This window comes from Eubalaena glacialis, chromosome 6 (genome assembly GCF_028564815.1).
Source record: "Eubalaena glacialis isolate mEubGla1 chromosome 6, mEubGla1.1.hap2.+ XY, whole genome shotgun sequence".
NCBI classification, from domain to species: Eukaryota; Metazoa; Chordata; class Mammalia; order Artiodactyla; family Balaenidae; genus Eubalaena; species Eubalaena glacialis.
In genome coordinates, this window is record NC_083721.1 from 143,121,828 (window position 1) to 143,130,726 (window position 8,899).

Below are 8,899 nucleotides of genomic sequence, written 5' to 3' on the forward strand. Positions count from 1 at the left end.
AGGGCCTAGAGCAAGGGTGAGATGTGGGGCAGTTGGTGGAGCAAGTCACATAACTTTGGGAACCACTCCATCACCCTGTATCCACAGGGGGTAACTGACTGACTTTTATCCTCCAACTTCACTTTGGTACTGATGAAAAGTTAAAAAATGTTACTTTGTGAGCTGGCAAAATGGTGGTCAGCTGTAACCGGAAAACTGACCACAAACAGCTCGCATTACTGGATAATACAATAACTTCATGTCTTGAGTTCAGTGTGCAGTTAAACTCAAGAAATGAAGGGAAATCCCAAGAGGCCAGAAATCAAAATAAACTGAAAATCAGAGAGCAGTGACTTGTTGACCAGATTCTTCTCCGCCCCTGGGTGTGAGGGCTGGAGTGTAGGGTGACTCATCAACTGGTTTGCCTGGGACCTTCCTGGTTTTAGCCCTGAAAACCCCCAAATTCTTGGAGACCAGGTCCAAGGCAAACCAGGAGAACTGGTCATCTTAGGTGTGGGCAAAACGTTAGTTTCTGTAACTTGAGGCCTGAAAGTATAGGGACGGGAGGTAAGGGTCTGGAATAGCTCAGGGTGGGAGCTGGTACTGAATACGCTACAAAAAGCCATTGTCCCTGAGAGACATTCAGCTCAGGAAAAGGGTGGACTAGGGACAATGTAAAACACCCAGTGGACAAGCAAGTGAGGAAGCTTATCCCATTTCTGGATGAAAATGAAAATTATTTAACTCCAATGAAATTTTAAAATCCTAGACCTGCATTTCATGAGTTTGGAGGTTGGAGTTTAAATCTGGAGCACTTATGTGGCCTTGGGATTTCAAAAGCTAGAAATTGATTCCCCATAACCTTCGCCTCCTCCCCAAAGAGAGATCCCAGACAGGGTGCAACTGGAATGCCTAGCAGAAGAAAACGAAAAACCAACCTGGAGGGATGCTTCCGTAAAAGGCTGAAAGGGATTCTCATGAGAAAAGAACACTTTAAAGTTAAACTCAGAATGAAAAGTTATACTATTTACCATGAATAAGAATGGCAAACAGTGAAGATTAAAATGTCAAAAACTTAACAAAAGAAACTTCTTTTGGAGTGTGTGTGCATACTCCTGGGCACATGTCTTTTTCTCTTATTTGGAGTCATACACTCTATGTATATTGTAAGGTGATTTTTCTACTATATTATAACTTGTAAGCAAAGTCTCAAACCAGTAAATATCTTTGCTCTCCTCTCGAATAATTCAAAGACCTTAGTATGTTTTAAGTTGGCACACCCCTCCCAATTTATAAGCTATTATTAATCACTACTTTAATTCTACCCTGTTTTCCTTCTACGAATTAGACATCATGTTTTTTAAAGCCACCTGCATGTGTAAACATATTTTGCTTACCATTTCTTTGCATATCTCAGATCTTCCTTCTGCATTGTTTTCCTTGTGCCTGAAGTAAGTTCTATAGAATTTCCTTTAATAAGTGTGATGTGTGGTAAACTCAGGTTTTTTCCCACCCGAAATGCTTTTATTTTGCCCTTGTTCACTGAAGGTCATTCTACTGGATATAATTCTAAGTTAGCAGTTGTCTTTTTTCCTCAGAATAGTGAACATATTATTCTGTTATCTTCTGGTTTCTGTTGCTACTGAGAAATCTGCTATCAATCTAATTGCTGGTTAAGATCTGTTTTTCTTTGGTGTTCTGAAATTTCACAGTGATGTGAGAAGGTATACAGTTTTAAAAATTTCTTCTCCTTAGGAGTTTTTGGGCTCTCTGGATTTGTAGATTAGCTTTCAAGAATTCTGAAAAATTTCATCCATTTTCTTGTCAAAGATTAACTGGTTAGGGAATTTAACCTATTTTTCATATTCCATAAGCAATTCTTATAGTGATTTTTGTTTAGCTCATGACTTTTTCAAAGGTTCATAGTATTTTCTTAAAACCTTATGGAATCGTCATGTAACATAGAGAAAAAGAATTGATTTAAGATGAAGATTGACTGTAACTATTTCAATGTGTTAAGATTGGTAGCATAATTCACATAAATTCAGAAATAAATCTCTATATTGCTTCCTTATCCTCCAAGACTGATAGGGAAGGGAGAAGAACAAAGACTGATATTTTTAAACTCCTCTGCCAGTTCTTTTGTGCTCTTAAGGCCTGTGACTTTGGATAGAAGGCTTACAATTAGCAGTATAAACACTCTCAAACTTCATTCATTTGCAAACCATTTTCATAATTTAAGTTGTTTCTGCTCTGAATCTCTATTTCATTATTTACCTAACTTTTTAAAAACTGACTTGTCATAAGCAAAAGTATTTATGAAATCACATTTATTGTGTTAGTTACATTTTTTTTTAACAATGCACGTTAAAATATATAATTATTAACATTTAAAACAATATTGGTCTGTGGATCACTTCAGATCACACTTTCCCAGAGCGATAGAAAAATACTGGATTAGGAGAACTTTTTTTTTTTTTTAAACTTACAAAGGGTTTAATCAGTTTTGTTTTGTTTTTTTAAATTAATTAATTAATTAATTAATTAATTTTTGGCTGTGTTGGGTCTTCGTTTCTGTGCAAGGGCTTTCTCTAGTTGCGGCAAGTGGGGGCCACTCTTCATCGCGGTGCGCGGGCCTCTCACTATCGCGGCCTCTCTTGTTGGGGAGCACAGGCTCCAGACGCACAGGCTCAGTAGTTGTGGCTCACGGGCCTAGTTGCTCCGCAGCATGTGGGATCTTCCCAGACCAGGGCTCGAATCTGTGTCCCCTGCATTGGCAGGCAGATTCTCAACCACTGCACCACCAGGGAAGCCCCTAGGAGAACTTTTTATCCAGTCTTTGGATATGCAAAGTTAGGTCCCAGGAACTAGGGGGTGGAGTGTCATATTGTTCTTCATAATAAATGAGAGTAATTCGATTTGAAGAGGGAAACCAAGCAAGGCTGGAAAAGTGGAAATCTGGGAATTTGGAAAAAAGGAATAACCTTTCAAAGTGAGAAGTTGGACCCTGCAATGAAAGATGTTATCTGAGTACATTGGAATCATCTGGAGGCTTTTAAAAGTTCACATTCCCAGGCCTTACCCCAGACCAATTAATTCAGGATGAGACCCAGACATTACTATTTAAAAAAAAAAAAAAAATGTTTCTCGAGTTAATCTAATATGCAACTAAATTTGAAAATCTTTGGTATAGAGCTTTGCTACTCAAAGTGTGGTCCTCAGACCAGCAGCTTTGCATCATCTGGGTGCTGTGGAATCTCAGGCCCCACCCTAGATTTACTGAATCAGAATCTGCAGTTTGATAAGCTCTCCAGATGGCTCACAAACACATTAAAGTTCAGGAAGCACTGACATAGAGAATATTTGCCGTAAACAACTTGCATTCTTGGATTTGAGAATCCCTCACTTTACAGGGAGAGACTGCTTTCCCAGCCTCTCTTACAGCTAGACCTGGGCATGTGACCTAAACAACACCAATGAGATGCACCTACCGTAAATTTTGAATAGGGGACTAATAATGCCACAAAGCAGTGACAGCAGCAGCAGCCCTGGCATCAGTCAGAGCAGCGATATCCACTGAGGTCAGTTGTGCAAGCTGTGATGCCATTCAGTGCCCAGCAGTAGCAGCTGAAGCTCCTTCACTGGACCAGTTCTGCAGCATGATTCCACATGTTGTTCCTGGAGACACAGACTTCCAACCTGGTTCTTCAGTCCTTTTTGAGATTCTTTTTCTATTTAAATCAGCCAAAAGTACTGTGGCTATTGCTTGCAACAAAAAACCTTGACTGAAATAGGTGGAGAGTGAGGTCAGCCAAAGTACTTTTAAGTAGATGGTTAACAGCCAAAAGATTTATGGCTCTTTGCTCTGACTCCATAACACAATACCGCTCTATCGCTTCCAACCTTAAGTAACGTTCTACTACATACACAAAGGCTTTGTGCCAGTGGCATTTTGTGAGGGCTGTCAAGAAAGTGTCTCTTTTCCCTCTCCGGAGCAACATAGTATAGACAGGGACTGCACGGTCTGCAGCAGGATGATCCACAGATGAAATAATTCATCAGGAACAGAAGCTTGGAGCCAGAAGGGACCTGGACGCCATAAATCATACTTTCAGAATTCCCAGAGATATAGAAAGAGATGTGTGCTATACCAACTGCACACTGAAGTCTGAGCCAATGCCATTTAAATCTCAAGGTATGGTACCTTAGCTTCTATTGGGCCTATATTCACATGGCCCAGCATAGCAACACACACCTCAAGGGCACTTATGTGTACTTGCAGAGATGTCTGTCCACTGAGCAATGTTGCTTAAGCCCCATTTGTTCACCTTTAACCCTAGTACCTGCATAATAGTTTGTTCATTCAACACTTAATCTCATAAGCAGGTTGCCTGAATTTGGGGGTTGGCCTGAGCCACGCTGACCTAATCTTCACAGTGGCTTCAAAAGACCTGCCTAAACAGATGACCGTGAAAGTGATTGACTTATTAAAAGTAACAATAATGACAAAAATCACTGATGCTGATATGGTGCTTTCTACGTACCAGGCACTATTCTGTCTTACTTCTGTTAATTCATCCAATCTTTATAATAATAATAGGTACTATTATTATCATCCCCATTTTATACAGAAGGAAGCAGAGGCACAGAGAGGTCAAATAACTTGCCCAAGATCACACAGCTGGTAAATATCAGAGTGGCAGTTTTGATCCAGTCTGGCTTCTGAGTCTGAATTCTTAACCATCATGCTGTATTAGCAAGCTTCATGGAAGATGAAAGGGCTAATGTAGTGGGACAAATTAAATCCCTGACTTCCATGAGAGTAGCCAAGTAAAGAGGAAGGTTTTTCTCACTTTAAAAAAGGTTTTTTAGTCATTTCTGATATATTCACATTAATAAGTAGGGCCAGGACCAGGACTTCAGTGGTTCCATCAAAATGAAGGAAAACCCCCAAATCTACGTTCAAACCAACCTACACCATTGAATTGCTCCAACACAATTGACCCTTGAGGAGGCTACCCGATTAACAGAAATTTCCCTCTGAACTTTGCCGGTCAGAAAATCTTCTCGTCCTTTTTCCAAGTGTTGGGGTCACAACTATACTGTTTGACAACCTCATCTCCAGCCTTGGCTCCCACTGCTGGCTCCCTACTCATGCTTATACTCCTCCCAATCGCTTTGAAACTGCTTTTTTCTGAGTCAAGAGGCATCACTGAGCAGACATTTGCAAATCAGAGAAGCAGAGGCTGTTTTACACCGTGGAGGAGCAGGGAGAAAAGGCTGGTAGAACTCGCTCGTCTCCTTTTCCTCAGGCCTAGTCAACTTCACCTTCATTTCCATAGTTTTTCTGTATTTAAATGTTTTCTTTTCCTTATGCATTTTTTTGAGAATACAAGAATATGTTTTCCTTTCTAAAGAAATGAAAAACATTAAAGGTAAGGTTTAAATTCCCTTTGACCGCCAACTCTCCATCCCAGATCCTTCCCCAGAGGTAATAACCACTGTTGGTAGTTTGGTGTGAATACTTGCACACCTTTTTCTAGGCTTTTCCTTTTGTATACTTATATGCAATATTTTCTGTTTGTATTTATAGAAAGTACTTATGCTAATGGAAAATATGTACTTCTTTTAGTATACTTGTAGGAAATATACACTACTTATGCTACTTATGCTATATGTACTATATATAGTTTATATAGTACATGTACTATATGCTATAGTATATACTTATAGACTATATATGTATATTTATAATATGTAATACTTTATTGTATGTTGTTAACACAAATGGTATCATACTATATGCATCTTTCAACTTGATTTTTTTCCTTTAACATTATGACTACGAGACTTCTAATGTCAGTATATAGATCTACCTAATACCTTTTAACTGTGGCATAATTTTACATAATATGGATATACCGTAGTTACTTAGCCATTCCCTGGTCAATGGACCTTTAGGTTGTTTTCACTTTTTCATTGCTACAAATATACACAATGAGTCTGTCTAATTGGAGCCACATGAGTATTTTTCTGCAGTGAACACCAAAAAGTGTAACTGCTGGGTCATGGGATATGCACATTTCAAATTTTAATAGGTAGCAGGAAACTGCCCTTTAAAGTGCTGTGCCAGTATATACCAGTTTACAGCTGTGAGTGTGAGTCAATTCATTTGCCAATATTGATACTATTACACTTGAATTTGTCAGCCCAATGGCACAGAAACAGCATCTAATTTTCATTTTACTTTGCATTTCCCTGATTGTTCATGGAATTGAGCCTCTTTTTTGCTGTCTGTTGACTGTTCAGTTTCTTCTTCTGGCCTGTTCTTAGCCATTGGCCATTTTTCTTTTGGGTTGCTTGTCTTTTGTATATTGTTTTGTGGGAGTCTGGCTTCTTTCTTTTCCTCCTCAGCCCCTTGGGCAAAGGTTGCAGTGGTATTGGTGCTTTCCTTGAAATTCTAGTCCAGTGTAATGCATTAGAGTTACCTTCATTTCCAAGAGTTTCTTTCCCTAAATCAAAGAGATGTAAGCCACAAACAAGAGAGGAAAGGAAATCTGTGGTGTAAACATCAACTGTTGAAGCTTTCAGTGCCTTTGAACATCAACCCGTTCCTGGACATCCTCCTAAAAAACCCGATAAGAGCTCTTATTTAAATCAGTTAGTCCCCCACTTTCAAAGAAAGTGCCTAAAAAACCCCAGAGAAATCTGCTCAGGGCAACAATGTAGTAAGATCCAGCAACTTTTGAAGTTCTGTTCTTGCCCCTGGTCCCCTCTGTTTAGAGTGAGAGTACCTGTAGAGAAAAGAGGTGAGACTTCAGATGAATAAATACATCGTTCACAGGACCAGCATTTAGAGCCTAGCAGGAAAGGCTCAGAAAGCAACTTAACATAAATTAATCTCTGATCACCCTAAAAAGGAGAAGCTGTTTCCTTTTCCCTACTAAGGATTTTTCCTGTGTCCTATGTGGAATTGACTGAAAAAAAAAATCTGTCTTTAATTTTAGAGCTCCCTTTTGGCAAACATTTTGTGTTTTGTAGCTGTAGCTAGCATTTCAGCCAACCTGGACAAAGAAACGGAAGTGAAAGGGCAGAATAGAACACAAATTGAAAGAAAATCAGAGAGTAAAGAAAGAAAAGACATAGAAAAGGAGAAAATGCACATACTTAAAAAAAGAAAGGAAATAGTTGAGGGAAACATTCTTTTGTCATTTTCCATATCTGGTCAGTCAACAAGTTCTGTCAGTTTTCCTTCAAATTGATTCTCTTAACAGAGCTTCCTTTCTGTTCCTACCACTTTCTTTTAGACCATGGGACATACTCTTGGTTAAAAAAAAAAAATCAGGTCATGTTCTCTTCTCTTTGTGCCTGGATGATTCCAATAGCTCTGTGACTGGAATCCATGCCACCTAAATCTCCATCAGACACTGCTGTCAGTGTATTGCTCTCTTGCTCTGCTCACAAACCTTCCAGCATTCCCTAGTGCTAGCTTTATTATATCAAATTTTACCTTTTCAGCCTGGCTCTTAGATCTCATTACTATACGACCTCGCCCTACATAGCCCTAATCAGACTGTCTCACCAACTCCTTTCTCATTCTGCCTTCTGTATTCCTTCCTTTTATTTTTTTTATAAATTTATTTACTTTATTTATTTATTTTTGGCTCCATGGTGTCTTCGTTGCTGTGCGCGGGCTTCTCATTGCAGTGGCTTCTTCTCTTGTTGCACGGCACAGGCTCTAGGCACGTGGGCTTCAGCAGTTGTGGCTCGTGGGCTCTAGAGCACAGGCTCAGTAGTTGTAGCTAACGGGCTTAGTTGCTCCGCAGCATGTGGGATCTTCCTGGACCAGGGCTTGAACCCGTGTCCCCTGCATTGACAGGCGGATTCTTTTTTTTTTTTTAAACCAAAAAAAAAAAATTTATTGAGGGTCAGACACTCTATCTAGCTTATTACATGTACTACCTATTTCAGTACTGATAATACTCTGTAAATAAGTACTTTCTCTCATTTTATGAATGAATAAAGTGCGGATTGCAGAGCGTAAATGACTTGCCTGGGCTTATGTTATTACTAAATTAGTGAAGCTAGGGTGACATGAGAACTTATACTCTGCACTACCTGATATAGGAGACACTTTAAAATCACAAAATCTATATGATTTCTATTATTTAATTTGTACATGTGTTTATGTACATCACTGGCAAAAATATCCATTTTTGGTAATTTCTAAATAGCACCTTGTATGCAAAAGCTCATTGAAATTTTTATTCTGTTCCTTTAAAATCCGTTGTTCATCTTGCAGTTTTTTTTTAAAATATCTTCATTGGAGTATAATTGCTTTACAATGGTGTGCTAGTTTCTGCTGTATAACAAAGTGAATCAGCTATATGTATACATATATTCCCATATCTCCTCCCTCTTGCATCTCCCTCCCACCCTCCCTATGCCACCCCTCTAGGTGGTCACAAAGCACCGAGCTGATCTCCCTGTGCTATGCAGCTGCTTCCCACTAGCTGTCTATTGTACATTTGGTAGTGTATATATGTCAGTGCCACTCTCTCACTTCGTCCCAGCTTACCCTTCCCCCTCCCCATGTCCTCGAGTCCATTCTCTACATCTGCATCTTTATTCCTGTCCTGTCCCTAGGTTCTTCAGAACCTTTTTTTTTTTTAGATTCCATATATATGTGTTAGCATACAGTATTTGTTTTTCTCTTTCTGACTTACTTCACTCTGTATGACAGGCTCTAGGTCCATCCACCTCACTACAAGTAACTCAATTTCGTTTCTTTTCATGGCTGAGTAATATTCCATTGTATATATGTGCCACATCTTCTTTATCCATTCATCTGTCTATGGACACTTAGGTTGCTTCCATGTCCTGGCTATTGTAACTAGTGCTGCAGTGAACATTGTGGTAC